The sequence below is a fragment of the Curcuma longa genome, chromosome 10 (assembly GCF_044706935.1).
Source record: "Curcuma longa cultivar G26 ecotype Majalengka, Jawa Barat chromosome 10, ITB_CL_G26_1.1, whole genome shotgun sequence".
Lineage (NCBI taxonomy): Eukaryota > Viridiplantae > Streptophyta > Magnoliopsida > Zingiberales > Zingiberaceae > Curcuma > Curcuma longa.
The window spans coordinates 4,128,311-4,144,648 of NC_133870.1; the positions used below are offsets into that span (position 1 = coordinate 4,128,311).

The 16,338-nt window shown below is 34.9% G+C and overlaps 1 pseudogene; it reads right to left on the reverse strand.

The window, feature by feature from the left end:
- Positions 1-11,465: 11,465 nt before the first annotated feature.
- LOC141836113 (arogenate dehydratase 3-like) lies at positions 11,466-16,275 on the reverse strand (annotated as a pseudogene).
- Between the last annotated feature and the right edge of the window lie 63 nt (positions 16,276-16,338).

Here is a 16,338-nt window from a genome sequence, read left to right on the forward strand (position 1 = left end):
AACCAAATAAAATCCGAACGAAAACCATACAAAATACTCATCAATTCAAGAAAAACATACGAAGGAAGACCAACTTCGCCTTACTGTGAGATGACACTACAAGAATTCAGGTATTTAGCGACGATATATTTTCGTCGCTAACCTATTAATTTCGTCGCTAACATATCTTAGCGACGATAATATTTCGTCGCTAAATTCGTCGCTATAAGCTTGTCGCAAATTAACATTAGCGATGAATTATCTAAATTTCGTCGCTAACATTAGCAACGAAACCATAATCATCTCTAATTCCCATATTTCGTCGCTAAATTTAGCGACGAATTCTCTATATTTCGTCGCTAATGTTCATACGATTAGCAACGAGTTTTTAAAATATCGTCGCTAAAACTTCGACTAAATCAGATAATCGATACCCTAAAATATCGAAGGTTAGCGACGAATTTGGTCATTTCGTCGCTAACACTTCGCGACAAATGTATTGAATCGTCGCTAATAATCGGTTTTCTGTTCGTATCGAAGGTTAATTAGCGACGATTTTGTTGAAAATCGTCGCTAAGTTAGCGACGAATTAAGCTTAATTCGTCGCTAATTTACGCGTTTCCTCTGCCCAGTTCGCCCTTTTTATCTCATATCCTGCTGTAATACATATCTCATCTCATCCTATATTTGCTTTACCAAGGCCACCTTACCAATTACTGTATTGAAAGGAATTTAAATTTATAGAATTAACATTTCTGATATTTGAAATTTTGTAAACGGTGCTGTTTGTTTAACTCCTTTTCCTCTCAAACATTGTGATGGAGCACAGCGATTGTTGGGATTGCCTTAAAGAGTTTATATTGAAAGAATGACATGGGATGAAAACAAATGGATTTATAGAATAAAAAATTCAAGGCCCTTTTAAGATGACTAGTACTAATATCAACAAATTTAATAACTGTGCCCTTTAAAACAAAAGCAGAGATGGTTAAGATTTAACTTACCATCACAACCTAAGGTGCAGGGGGAGGTAGAGCTGAAGAAGAATCATGGATTAAAGATTGTAACGCTCCAGGTGCCAACCGATAAGAATTTGTTCAAATATATGTTGTCTGGATCTCATTGCTTGCAACTGATCTTGGGTGCTTGCTAACTGATCCTGAGTGCTTGCTAATTGAAGTCGGGTGGTCGCTAACTCTGCTTCAGTGCCTTCGAGTCTTTCACACAGTGCTGTATTAGTGGTTCTAGATGAGGAGGTGGCATCTGAAGAAGTGGACCTAACTGGATTTGGCCCACTTCCAAGTCCTCTAATATAGCCCGAGCGTGTACCGAGGACTCGATCACAAGCTATATCCGTAATTTGTACTGCATCGATGTCATTTCCTGAAGATTCTTGTGTCTGAACATATTCATCACGCAGTCTGACCATATCATCCTAAGAATAACAAATATGTTAAAATATATATATAATTAATTCTACATGATTAATGATTGAGAATCGGATTTAACCCTTTTATATATTCATGGCTAATCCGATTCTCAATCATTAATCATGTAGAATTAATTTTATATATATTTTAACATATTTGTTATTCTTAGGTTGATATGGTCAGACTGCGTGATGAATATGTTCAGACACAAGAATCTTCAGGAAATGACATCGATGCAGTACAGATTGTGGATACAGTTTGTGATCGAGTCCTCGGTACACGCTCGGGCTATATTAGAGGACTTGGAAGTGGGCCAAAGCCAGTTAGGTCCACTTCTTCAGATGCCACCTCCTCATCTAGAACCACTAATACAGCACTGTGTGAAAGACTCGAAGGCACTGAAGCAGAGTTAGCGACCACCCGACTTCAATTAGCAAGCACTCAGGATCAGTTAGCAAGCACCCAAGATCAGTTGCAAGCAATGAGATCCAAACAAGATATATTTGAACAAATTCTTAATCGGTTGGCACCTGGAGCGCTACAATCTTTAATCCATGATTCTTCTTCAGCTCCACCTCCCCCTGCACCTTAGGTTGTGATGGTAAGTTAAATCTTAACCATCTCTGCTTTTGTTTTAAAGGGCACAATTATTAAATTTGTTGATATTAGTACTAGTCATCTTAAAAGGGCCTTGAATTTTTTATTCTATAAATCCATTTGTTTTCATCCCATGTCATTCTTTCAATATAAACTCTTTAAGGCAATCCCAATAATCGCTGTGATCCATCACAATGTTTGAGAGGAAAAGGAGTTAAACAAACAACACCGTTTACAAAATTTCAAATATCAGAAATGTTAATTCTATAAATTTAAATTCCTTTCAATACAGTAATTGGTAAGGTGGCCTTGGTAAAGCAAATTCATGCATATATATGTCTGTAGTAGAGATAGAACAAACAGTGGCCATAACACTATGCCACATAAACTCTTTCAATAGCGTGTGAATGTGCTTTGAATTCTTCCTTTTGTATTCATTAGCTTGTTTTCTTTTGTCTGTTGGTATTTTTGTCTGATTGTTTTGAGCTAATTATTGGTTGTTCTCTCTTCAGGTATACAGCATTTTCTGGGCTCTTACCTCTTCAGTTCTGTTTCACCTACCATGACTAGGCCACTTGGGCCAAAACTGTATTTGAACTAATTACTGTATTGTAATATAATTACTGCACTTGAACTAGTTACTGCACTGGAATTTTACTAATGTATTTGAACTTTGTGTTGTGATTGTGTTTTGAGTGAAGTTTGTGATATTTTATGGATGTTTTGATTGAACTTGTTATGGTTTGAGTGTGTTTTGAGTATGCATATGTATTGGATATCAGCAGGATGAGATGAGATATATATGTATTACAGCAGGATATGAGATAAAAAGGGCGAACTGGGCAGATGACCAAACACGTAAATTAGCGACGAATTAAGCTTAAATTTCGTCGCTAACTTAGCGACGATTTTCAACAAAATCGTCGCTAATTAACCTTCGATACGAACAGAAAACCGATTATTAGCGACGATTCAATACATTTGTCGCGAAGTGTTAGCGACGAAATGACCAAATTCGTCGCTAACCTTCGATATTTTAGTGTATCGAAATTTAGTCGAAGTTTTAGCGATGATATTTTAAAAACTCGTTGCTAATCGTATGAACATTAGCGACGAAATATAGAGAATTCGTCGCTAAATTTAGCGACGAAATATGGGAATTAGAGACGATTATGGTTTCGTTGCTAATGTTAGCGACGAAATTTAGATAATTCGTCGCTAATGTTAATTTACGACAAGCTTATAGCGACGAATTTAGCGATGAAATATTATCGTCGCTAAGATATGTTAGCGACGAAATTAATAGGTTAGCGACGAAAATATATCGTCGCTAAATACCTGAATTCTTGTAGTGCCAGGACGCCATGCTCATCTTCTACCTACCCTGCTCCCTCACTCTATATATAAATCTGAGAATCATGACAAATTCTTTTATATGAATGTGTGTATATATATATATATATAAAATATTTTTGAGAATCATGTGATTAAAAAAAAATCTCCAGAATATTTTAAAACCATGAGATTTAGACCGTGCTTGGTTGTAGGCAACATACATTTTGATAATATTATTAAAATTTTGATGAAGATTATTAAAGTGTAATAATTAATTTTTAAAACTAATTGTATTCAATTTATTTTGTAGAATTAATGGTGAGTTTGATTTAAGTCTGATTCAATTTTGAGATGATTGCTTTTTATTAGAGTTGAACCATACCATTGATGGTAATTAATTAGGACTTAATTGGAGTCCAAGTTTAGTTTTAATGACATCATTAGGAGAAGCCAATAAATTGCATGAAGAAACAACAAAGGCAATTAAAGTTCGACAAACGAAGCCACTTGAGCATCTAAATCAATAGCTTCTAAAATTATCAAAGGGAAGACTCTTCTGCAAAAAAGGTGGATCCGCCACCTTAGCGGCCCCACACGATCGGCCCCACGACCATCTGTGAGGAGGTAAATCGAGAAACTATAGTTGGTCATGACGCAGGAGGGTATTGTCTGGCTTCGCCAGAATTCGAACCCTTGCCCTCTTCTGCAAGTCTGTTGCGTCGTAACCAACTCAGCTATGCCCCGGGGGCAACTTAAGGGAAGACTCAACCATTAGGATGGTTGTGATCGACGATTCAATCAATAGAAAGTGATTTTCAATCGATTGGTAGTTGGGTGATTAAGTAGTCGATGAACATATTATTTAATTTTGTTTATAGTTGAGTCAATTGAATAATCGACTAATCTAGAGTCATCCGATTGATGATGTATTCCAATTGATTGATGGTAGTTGAGTTTTATCTAATCTTCTTTGATCTTGCCTAATAACTTTATATCATTCTAAATTTAGGGTCATGTGGTAGCTTTAGACTTCCGTCGTATCATAAAGTATATTAATTACAAAGTTAAAAATTTTTTCTAGCACATAGTATCAATCAAAGTTATAAAGCTGTCTTTTGCTCTTTAAATATTTTAAAATTCAAGTAATTAAATTATAATATCTCATATAATAAGTTTAGCCAAGTATTAATGGTTTTATGAATAGTAACAACCACTACAACAAAAATGACTTTTCGCAACGCGCAAATATGTTATCCGCAGCGCGCATCGCACGCTGCAAAGTTGTAAGCTGTTAAAAGTCATTAGGCATCCGCAGCGTGCATAGCGCGCTGCGGAAGCTCTCATCTACGGCGCGCATTGCGCGCTGCAATTGATCACATCCGCAACGTGCATAGCGCGCTGCGGAAGCTCTCATCCACGATGCACATTGCGCACTGCGATTGATCACATCCACAGCGCACATTGTGCACGCTGCGACTGAGAGCTTCCACAGCGTGTAATGCACGCTGCGGCTGAGAGCTTCCGCAGCGAGTAATGCACGCTGCGGATGTGATCAATCGCATTTCAAACCTTTCAAATCATTCCTGTTAAAATTATAATACAAATATAAACAAATATAAATAATTATAAAATCAAATCTCTAATATTTATAATTCAACACACAAATACCACATACAAATATCACATTCACAACTATAAATCAAAACTCAAACAATTATAATATATATCAGAGTAACAAAAATTCATCTTTACTACAAAAAGTATATGGCCAAATCATTAATATCTATATCAGTCAGACAAAATTATAAACATTGATGCCCAAACGACTGTGCTCGCTCTGAGATATCCATTGCCCTGTGCTCGCTCTGAGATATCTTTCAAAATGGCTTCTACTTCTCCTTCTCCAGACAAAACTATATCAATCAGGCTAAAATTTCCATTGCCTTGTGCTCGCTCTGAGATATCTTTCAAAATGTCTTCTACTTCTTCTCTAGAGACAAAGTCTATCAAAAACTAGGAGTCTGAGAAGAAGCCCACTCTTCCATAAGGGACTTCAATACTTGTACCATATTTTCCCAAGGAACATATAAATCTGATAAGGCAGCGGCAAGATAGAACATCCCACGTGACTTCAAACAATCCATTGATAGAGACACCATCTGCAAAATCTGTTCATGAAAAACAATTATTTCATGTATTCCGATGATAAATAAGCAATAATAGGAACTGGAAAGAGTTTATTCACATATGGGTGAGTTTAAGAATCCGTTAATGAAAAAAAAGACAAGGGGTAAATTGAAGACATGAGATGATTATAAGAAACAATGAGATGACGAATACAAGCTCACTAGTTGACAACACTAAATCTCTATCGTTGACGACACATTTTTGGAGTGGATGCTAATTTATGTTAGGACAATTAAATCCTCCATGCAGTAATTAAAGGACCACAGCCTACATCAATTGGAGTGGATGCTAATTTATGTTAGGACCAAGTATATCCATAGCCACTGCCAATACAACATTGAAAGCACATGAACATCCTAAAAGAAGTTCAATGCCAAAATTTTGAAGGGTGAATATCTTAGCTTGTTCTCCATGAATGATGCCTAGGAAACCACTGATTCATTGTAAGTATTGAGCTACTGTACTACATTGAACTAGTTATGCTTCTGAGTTTTCAATTCTCATATATATGAGAATGACAAGTTCAATTCTCACATAACTATTACCTCTAATTGGGTTAATGCAAAGGTTTTGATCTAGGCTATTAATGTAACAAAGCATAAAGCATACTTTTGATAACATATATGGAAGCCCAACCCATATTTTGTTGCATTCAAGACCTTGGTAACAATTTTTTAGGCCTTCACCAAATTGGTAAGCTAGTTCCTTCAGAAACCTAAAATGTAGTAAAAATCATTTTTAAAAATGGAGTATTTAGTACAAAAAATAAAAAAGATAAGAATTGTATATGTTTCTTAAAATTTGTAGACTAGAACATGCTACACACATAGGCCTACGCTAAGATTATGATTAGAGGGGACACATGAAACCATAAAAGACTATTAAACAACATTGAGCATAAATAAATTCAAAGATGACATTTTTTGGGTAAGAACATAACAACGAGTAGAACACTTGAAATTTTCAGAAACCAAGAAATAGAATTCAGCCCTCGCATTTGTTTCAACTAGATTTGCTATTGCATTCTCAGAACAGATGAACAATAAAAGAGTATATATAAAGGAAACAATAATTTACAAACTCATCAGAAATTTCATCTCTCTTGTATTTATCACCTACATGGTTATCATCATGTCCAAAGCCATGAAATTGCAATGTCATTGGTGCTTTATGGTCTAGTATTTCTCTTATGTGTCTAGGTTAGTGATCAGATCCTAGAACCGTATGTGTCTATCTCCTACAAAATAAGCATTAGTAAGATAGCAACAAGATGTGGGAGAGAGATCCAAGCTAATACCTATCGTTCTTGTTGAGGCGCGCCCCAAGATAGAAAGCAACAGATAAGAACCAGGAATCACTGTGCACAGCGATAAGCGAGAGCTAATCCCTACGGTCCATTCCGTCCCTTGCGAAGTTGATTCCGAGAGCTGGCTCCGGAAGCTCCGGGGGCACCTCCTCCGCCGGGAGGTTGACCTCCCGCGTGTTGTTGGAATGCCTGTACAGACACAAATTCTCCTTATCTGCACCAACAAAAATGAATCGGGTTAGAAGAAGGAAGCAGAAACACCAAACCCGCCGGATCTGAGTAGGAACGAGCGGCGGCGTGCGACTTCTGCTGTGCGTTCATGAGACACCACGGGATGGCGTCGCGATTAGGGCAGAAAGCAGAGCTGTGGGAGGAGGTGACGATCGCGAGTGCGGCGTCGGCTGTGGAGGAGGCGGCGCTAGGGTTAGGAATGGCTAGGTTTCCCAGCCCCGGTCACCGCCGCCGACGTCATGCTCGCGCACCCGAACCACGCCTCCCGCCCCACGCCTGCCTGCACCGCGGTCGAATCTACTGCCTTGTCCCCGTCGCCTCCCTCAAGGTCGCGCCGCCGCCTCGCACCGACGCGCCGACGAAGAGCAAGAGAGCGAACGGATGGGGCGGGGAGAAGGACGGCGTAGAGAGGAGCTGCCTGGAGCAGTTGAGCAGGGATCTCCGGCGGCGGCTGGGCGGGAGGGTTTAGGGCTCAGCGAAATTTGGAATCCGAGCGAGCGCAAGAGGAAAGCGGGATGGAGAAAAGGGCGAGCGCGAGGAGAAATCTTAGGTGGGAGGGGGGAAAAAGCGTATTTTAAAAGAAATTAAAATTAAAATTTAGGAGTTTTTTTTTAAAGAAATTAAAATTAATATTATTAATGTTATAATTTATAAATTTTTAACAGCGTATAATGTGCGCTGTTAAAATTTATATTAACAGCGTACAATGTCCACTGTTAAAAATACTTTTAACGGCGCACAATATGCGCTGTCAAAAATAATTTTAACGGCGTACAATGTGCGCTGTTAAAAGTATTTTTAACAGCGTATTATTGTTGCGCGCTGCGGTTGATAAAAATATGATATTATCCGCAGCGCATTTTATTGGGCGCGCTGTCAAAGCAACTATTAACGGCGCGTCTATGATGTGCGCTGCGGATGACGCGCTGCGGAAAGTCATTTTTGTTGTAGTGAACTTTAGTGCTCTTCCCGAAGATTTAATTATTTTGCATAGCTTATTATATATAGCACAATATAATCACAAAATTTCGATTCTTTCCCTCCTATTTGTTGAGTTGCAAGGGTGCAAACATAATCCCACATCTAAAACACATGGAAAAGATCATGAGGTTAAAAGGATAGAAAGTATCTCCATTGGTATGAGGCTTTTTGAGGAAAGCCCAAAAACAAAGCCATGAGTGTTTAGGCCCAAAGTGGACAATATCATACCATTGTGGAGATATTTTGATTCCATCGGTACTAACAAGTGGTATCAGAGCGAGATCGCTCTTCACCGGACTAACCGCCGGATGAGCCATGATCCAGATCTAACCATGTGGTTTGAACCTTAAACAAAGGAAGTGGGTGCTCCCGTGTCTGAATTAAGAGGACCAGACACCAGGTGAGAAGTCCTAGTAGGTCCGATGGACCGAGGGGCAAAAAGTCCTAGTTGCGACTAGGTGGGAAGTCTCAGTAGGTCGGGTGGACCGAGGGCAAAAAAAGTTCTAGTTGCGGCTAGGTGGGAAGTCCTAGTAGGTCGGGTGGACCGAGAGGTAAAAAGTCCTGGTGGATCGAGAATTCAGGCATCAAAAATGACGTTGAGGGGGGCCTGTGGTCCTTTGTTTGAGGGAGGATTGTTAGGTTGCAAGGGTGCAAACATAGTCTCATATTTAAAGCACGTGGAAAAGATCATGGGGTGGATTGTTGGGTTGCAAGGGTGCAAACACAGTCACATCTCTAAAGCACATGAAAAAGATCATGGGGTTAAAAGGTGGAAAGTATCTCCATTGGTATGAGACCTTTTGGGGAGAGCCCAAGAATAAAACCATAAGGGTTTAGGCTCAAAGAGGACAATATCATACCATTGTGAAGATATTTTGATTTCCTTTTCTATTGGATATTAGATATCTTTTAAATCTTTATCAAATCTTATTTATTACTCTATTTCCCCTTCAATTGGAATTTAACGTTAGCTATAAATTCCTCTTTAATAACTTATAGCTAGCACTAAAAAACTTTTGAAGGAAAAGAGAAGAAGCGTTGTATAAAATTTATGGAATAATATATATTATGCTTATGAAAGAAAAAGAGAAAGACTTGACTTAATGGACAAGTGAAACGTTTTTTGAAGTTTTAACCGAGTTTAATCAAATCAAACTGAATCAAATTATTTGAAATTAAATTGAATTGAATCGAATCAAATTTTTTAACTAATTAAACCAATTAAATTTTTAAATAAAAATTAAATAAATCGAATCGATAAAATATCAATTAATTCAGTCACAAACTATCAAATTAATTAAAATAACTAATTTTTTAAATATGATAGAAGATTTATCAATTAGTTAAAAATTTATAAGTCCACTTATTTAAAAATTTACTGATTATTTTTTATTTTGATTAATTTGATTTAATTAAAATTTTTTAAATTGAAATCAAATTAAATTAATCAACTTTTTTTTGAAAAAATAAAAATTTTAAAATAATTAAATTGAATTTAAATTCAATAGATTTATTCGATTTAATTAAACTTTTAATCATTCGAATAGTAACAACTTCAGTGCTCTTCCAGAAGATTTAATTTTTAATTTGAATAGCGTGTTCTATATAGCACAATACAACCACAGAATTTCGATTTTTTTTTTCCTCCGATTGCTTTTCCACTATGTTGAATATTAGATATCGTTTAAAACTTTATCAAGTCTTATTTATTATTCTATTTTCCCCTTCAATTGGCATTTAATGTTAGCTATAAATTCCTCTTTAATAATTTATAACTAGCTAGCATTAAGCAATTTTTAAAGGAAAAAAGAAGAAGCTTCATATATCAAATTTGTACAATAATAAATATTAGGCTTACGAAAGAGAAAGACTTTACCTAATGGACAAGTGAAATGCCTTTAATAACAAGTTAAAATGAAATATTCTTTTACAATTTAATAAGAAAATTACTTTCTTTAATTATTTTTTATTATAATTAGAAGATTTAAACTAGTCTCGTTAATGATGCAATATTTATTTTTTTAATCTTGAACCATACCTTTTTTTCTTTGTGGTTAATCCAAATATTTGAGCTTCACTTCACTAATCTAAATGAATAATTACTTTTAATCTTGACAATCTCCACTGCTTGCTCTACTTTTGCTCTCCACAATCATGGGGCATCTATCGCCTGCAGACCTGGCTTCTCTACCATGGGTGCAGCCTCTTCATTGGCGTGGCCACCAACATCGATGATGGATTTGTCGTTTCTTCACCGTCCAACGACTATTCATCGGAGAGCAACGATACAAAGACCACATTTGGAAGCTTCTATCAGCACAAGATTAAGATCGACACCTTGTAGCCCTTGGACAACGCATGTGCTACATTCTTTATGAAGGAATTAATCAATATAGGATCCATAGATAAATCTAATCAATTGGGTAATTTTCATCATATCCCTCTAAATGAATGATTAATGATTGTGATTTAGAAACTGTGTAAATTTGGCTAGATTATTAGCTCGTGATATAGTTTTGGCCTATCCATGTAGGAGATCATTGTACGCTATCTATGCAATTGTACGTTTACACTCCACACATTAAATTTTGATCTAGAGTGTTGTTAATGAGCAACTCTTAATTTTGAATTACTAATCATTTTGCTACACAATAAGCCTTTAATCTAGGGCATAGATGGAGAGATAAGTAATGGTTTCAAAGTAAAAAAAAAAAAAAGTATATATTAAGGTTGTCCATTCTAGAAGCTTATGAAAAAAAACCTACTTGTTTAAACTCATTAAGACTCCCTTTAGGGAGAATCCTTTTTCTTCTTTTCTTCCCCTTGATTCTTGAAATTTAATGAGCAACACTTAATTTTGAATTTGTAATCTTGCTACACGATATATGTACCTTTAATCTATAGCATAGATGGAGAGATAAGTAATGTTTTCAAAGTAGAAAAGTATATATTAAAGTTGTCAATCCTAGAAGCTTATGAAAAAAACCTACTTCATCAGGGAAAGAGTAGGAATAAAATAATAAATCTTACATTAATGATCGAAATCCATCCTCTTGCTCCCTGATGAAGATTCCACAGCTTAAATGTAAGATATATGACTCGGCATACTCTTGCCGTACCAAATCAAATACATGCTTTTATTCTTTCACTGAGTCAATATTCAAGCCTAATAATTTATAATTTCTTTCTACAATTGATTGTTGGCATAATCGACCACTGATCAAGATTGACAAAGCTCGAGCTAACTCGAATTGAATTTAGATGCTTGATCAATATATTAGTTGGTTGAGCAAAGAGATAAGTAGGTCAACATTGATCAGATATTTATTGTTGGATAAATCTAAGTGGATCATGATTAATTGAGAACTTAGTAGTCAGAAGTCGATGGCAGATTCTTATTGCGAAGCATGCTCCAGTTGTTAATGGAGGTTGTAGATGTTAGCGTCGGTGGTATAGCAGCCTAAGATCCTCACGAACTCGGTGGTCAAGGAGATCTCTTCGATGGCCTCCTTCACCTTCACGTCCTCCGGCAAGCCCTCAAAGTCCACGTAAAGGGCATAGGGAAACGGGCTGAGCATCCCCTTCCTCGCCCTCACGTCCAGGATGAACACCAGTGATTTGTCTGCCTTCGATGATGAGTTGATCACCTCCAGCTTTATCAGGTTGATGTTCCTCCGTGTGAAGGCTGAGGGCACCTTGAGAAGCACCAGCGTGGAGCCTCCCTGGTAGGCCACCACCATCGAGGTCTGCGAAGCCACCGCCTTTGGGCGCATGGAGGAGAGGGAGGTGGGCTAGGTGAGGATGAGGAAGCGGCAGGGGCGACTCAAGTCTTCTGGAGGCCCTAGGCGAAAATTATTTTTAAATAATTATTATTATTTAAAAAAATTATCTGTCACTCTTTTTTATTCGGACTTGAGACCGACAATGGCAGATTTAAAAATTTTTTAAAACAAATTAAAATATTAATTTTAAAAATAAATTTTTTATATAAAATTAAATTTTCTAGTGAGATGCAAAATTATTAATTAAATTTTCATATTCAAGTTTTAATAATAAATTTTTTTCAATTGATAACATTGCTAAATTATTTATTCTTTCTTGAGACATAGTTGAACATAAATAAGACTTTATTAATTTTAATTTTGAAAAACTTCTTTCCGCTGAAGCTACAATAACAGATATGGTAAGTAATATTCTATAAGCTATCCATACATTAGGAAAAGAATTTAATTTTTTTATAAGATTTAATACTTTAAGTGCTATTTTTAATTCTGGATTTATTATTTCTTTTAAAACTTTCAATTCTAAAAATAAATCTAAACCATCAATATCTTGTGACATATCATGTGTTAAAAAGTTTTCAAGATTTAAACATTTTTCTTTTAAAAAATTATTATCAAGAAATTTTAATTTCTCTACCTCATATAAAAAATTAAAATTATCTTCGTATATTTTAAATTGTTCAAACCTACTTTTAAGTGAAGAAATAGCATGATTAATTGTTGGGTTGCAAGAGTGCAAACATAGTCCCACATCTAAAGTACATGGAAAAAATCATGGGGTTAAAAGGATGGAAAGTATCTCCATTGGTATGAGGCCTTTTGGGAGAACCCAAGAACAAAGTCATGAGGGCTTAGGCCCAAAGTGGACAATATCATACCATTGTGGAGATATTTTGATTCCATCGGTACTAACAAGTGGTATCAGAGCGAGACTGCTCTTCACCGGACTAACTACCGGATGAGCCATGATCCAGATCTAACCATGTAGTTTGAACTTTAAACAAAGGAAGTGGGTGCTCCCGTGTCTGAATCAAGAGGATCAGACACCAGGTGAGAAGTCCTAGTAGATCGGGTGGGCTGAGGGGCAAAAAGTCTTAGTTGTGACTAGGTGAGAAGTCCTAGTAGGTCGGGTGGACCGATGGGCAAAAAGTCCTAGTAGGTCGGGTGGACCGAGGGGCAAAAAGTCCTAGCTGCGGCTAGGTGGAAAATCCTAGTAGGTCGGGTGGACCGAGGGGCAAAAAGTCCTAGTGGGTTGAGGATTCAGATATCAAAAAACGACGTTGAGGGGGGCCTGTGGTCCTTTGTTTGAGGGGGGATTGTTGGGTTGCAAGGGTGCAAACATATTCCCACATCTAAAGTACATGGAAAAGATCATGGGGTTAAAAGGATGGAAAGTATCTCCATTGCTATGACGCCTTTTGGGGAGAGCCCAAGAACAAAGTCATGAGGGCTTAGGCCCAAAGTGAACAATATCATACCATTGTGGAGATATTTTGATTTCATCGGTACTAACATTAATAATATAATTAAAGTAATTGATTTTAAAAGATTCTTCTAGTGATAGTTTTACTTCATTAGTTATATTCTCATCAAACCGTTTATTTTTTCTGATTACACGTTTTTCACAAAATTTTGGTTATATATTCATTTCATTTGCTATTTCTTTAGCAGAAATCATAGCAGATATGAATCCATTTTCTTTATACTCATTCAAAAAATAAATAAGACATTTTAATTGATCTAATGTAATAGGAATGTTCATATCTTTAAATTGTAAAAATTTACTAATAGTATTAACTGTGAATAATATATCATACCAAATAACCATACCTAATAAAAATTTAAAATTTTCAATCTCATATGTTGCTAAAGAAATTGCTTCACTTTTTGTTTTAGGATCATCACTAGTCTCTGCAAGTCTGTATAAAGCTTCTCTTATTTGTGGAGCTTGATATTTTATAGCTTTAACACTTTCAAGACGACTTTCCCAACGTGTTCGTGATAATAGTTTTAGAGTTAATTTAGAAACATGATCTTGTAAGACTTTCCATCTTTTGGTAGAAGAGGAAAATAACGAGTAAATACGTTGTATAACATCAAAAAATATTATAGCACTAGGATAAGAATTAGTCATATCATATAGTACTAAATTAAGACTATAACAACCATATGGTGTATAAAAAGCTCTAGAATTTATATCTAGCAGTCTTTTTTGTACACCTTGTTGTTTACCCTTCATATTAGATACATTATCATATCCTTGTCCTCTTATATCATTTACATCAAGTTTAATTTTTTTTAATATAGTGATAAGCGTATGAAAAAGTCATTTTCCTGATGTATCATCTACTTTTAAAATTTCTATAAAATATTCTTCTATTTTGATTGGACTTGTTGAAATATCTACATATCTTAATATAAGAGACATTTGTTCTTGATGACTTATATCTGGAGTACAATCATGTATAATAGAAAAATATTTTTCTTTCTTTATTTTTTTAATTATAATATTTTTTATTTCTATTCCTAATATATTTACTAACTCGTTTTGTATATTATGACGAAGATAATGACTATAAATTTCATCATTTTGAATAAGTTTAAGGTGTTCTTGTATTCCATGATCAAATTTTGCAATCATTTCAATTAAACCTAAAAAATTTCCATTGTTTTCTTGATAAATCTTCTCATTTGTACCACGAAATGCTAAATTATTTTTTTACAAGATTTTTAATTACAATAATAATTCTTATTAATATATTTTTTTCAATGTTCTTTTTCTTTGTTTATCTTTTCTTGTAAATTTTGATCGATGATTTTATTTTTAAGTAATCTCATTTCAATATCAAACCAAGTATTCATATTTATAATATGTTCACTACTTGTTTCATGAATTTTAAGCTTGGCACTAAGATTTTTTCAATCTCAACATCCTTCATTTGCTAATTGAATTGTAATTATTTTTTGACTAATTAAATAATTTACAACAAAAGTAAAATACTTTATCTAATTCTTTTGAATATATTAACCATCTTCTGTAATGTTTTTCTCCATTTGGTAATTTTAGGATATAATGAATTGTAGAAAAATGTTTACAATTTTCATCATTTGGGAAATATTTATAGATTTCTCTAATTTGACCTTTTTCAACTAATAAATCTATTAAATTTATATTTATATTTTTTCATTGTGCTGGGTCATATATATTTTTGAATAATAATTTCATCAGTATTATTAAAATATTTATTTTTAAGATCTATTGATTTATTTTCTTCTGAATTAGTATTATCTTCTTCGTTTAAATTAAGGCAAACTTCTTTTTGAGATTGATTAAATTCTTCTATTTTTATTTTTTTCATGCGTTTTGTATATCCAGAATCATATTTTTTAGCCGACATATTTATATTCAAATATTAATAATAAAAATATAAGTCTCTACTATTTTATGAAAATAAAAATATTTTAAAATTAAATAATAATAAAATTTAATTTATATCTTATAATTTTAATTCGATGATATTTCAAAGTTCGACAAATGATCTGCGAAATTTAAAACTAGAATTATTATATTGATGAAATTTCATCGTAATTAAAATATGAGAGTAATTTAGTAAATAAAGATGAAATATTTAGAATAAAAAAAATCTAAAATTTTGAGAATAAAGATGAAATATTCAGAATAAATATGAAATATGAAGATAAATCATAAGTGACATAACAAGTCTGAAATTTTTAATTTTTTCTAATATGAACTGACAATACTACAAGTATATAACAGGAAGAAAAATAAAAAAATAACAGAAGCATTAAAAAAAGATTTGATAGGGAAATGAAGAAGACGATACCTTTAGGTCTTAAGATCACCGAAAAATCTGAAAAAAAATCTTAATTCTGATTGTTCCTCTCCTTGCACCCCTTGTGATGATCTCGAAAATGTCTTGAGGAGAGAAAATAAGCTATCAAATAAGTAAAATATTTGAAGTTGGGCAAAATAGGTTATTAGGTTAATAAATAAGAAAGGAGAGGAATATAAAGAAATGTAACGATCCGGCCCGTCCGCCCGTGGGAATTCTACTTATCCTGACTCCTATTTTTCTGTGGGTCACGGGCCGTCGACCATCGATCGTGCCGTTACCTACTAGGACTTTCCACCCCTGCCCAGTGGATTTTTGCCTTCTTCAGATTCGAACTCTAGACCTGCAAGCTAAAGTGTTAAAGTTCCTTGAATCTGGTAACCAAGTGAGTTATGTTCTAGGACTCATCCTAGAGGCCGTCGGTGACGATATCAAGACCGTAGGAGGAGCGTGGAGCGCGAGGATACGATGGTGACGGTGTCAAGGAGGTGGTCGGAGCGGAGCATCTCAACAGCGCCAGCAATGTGCTCGACAGGCTTGTGAAGGTGGAGACCGAGCTAGGAGAGGGCACGGTTGCAATGGGCAAGGGGATATATATATATATATATATATATATATATATATATATATATATATATATATATATATATATACAA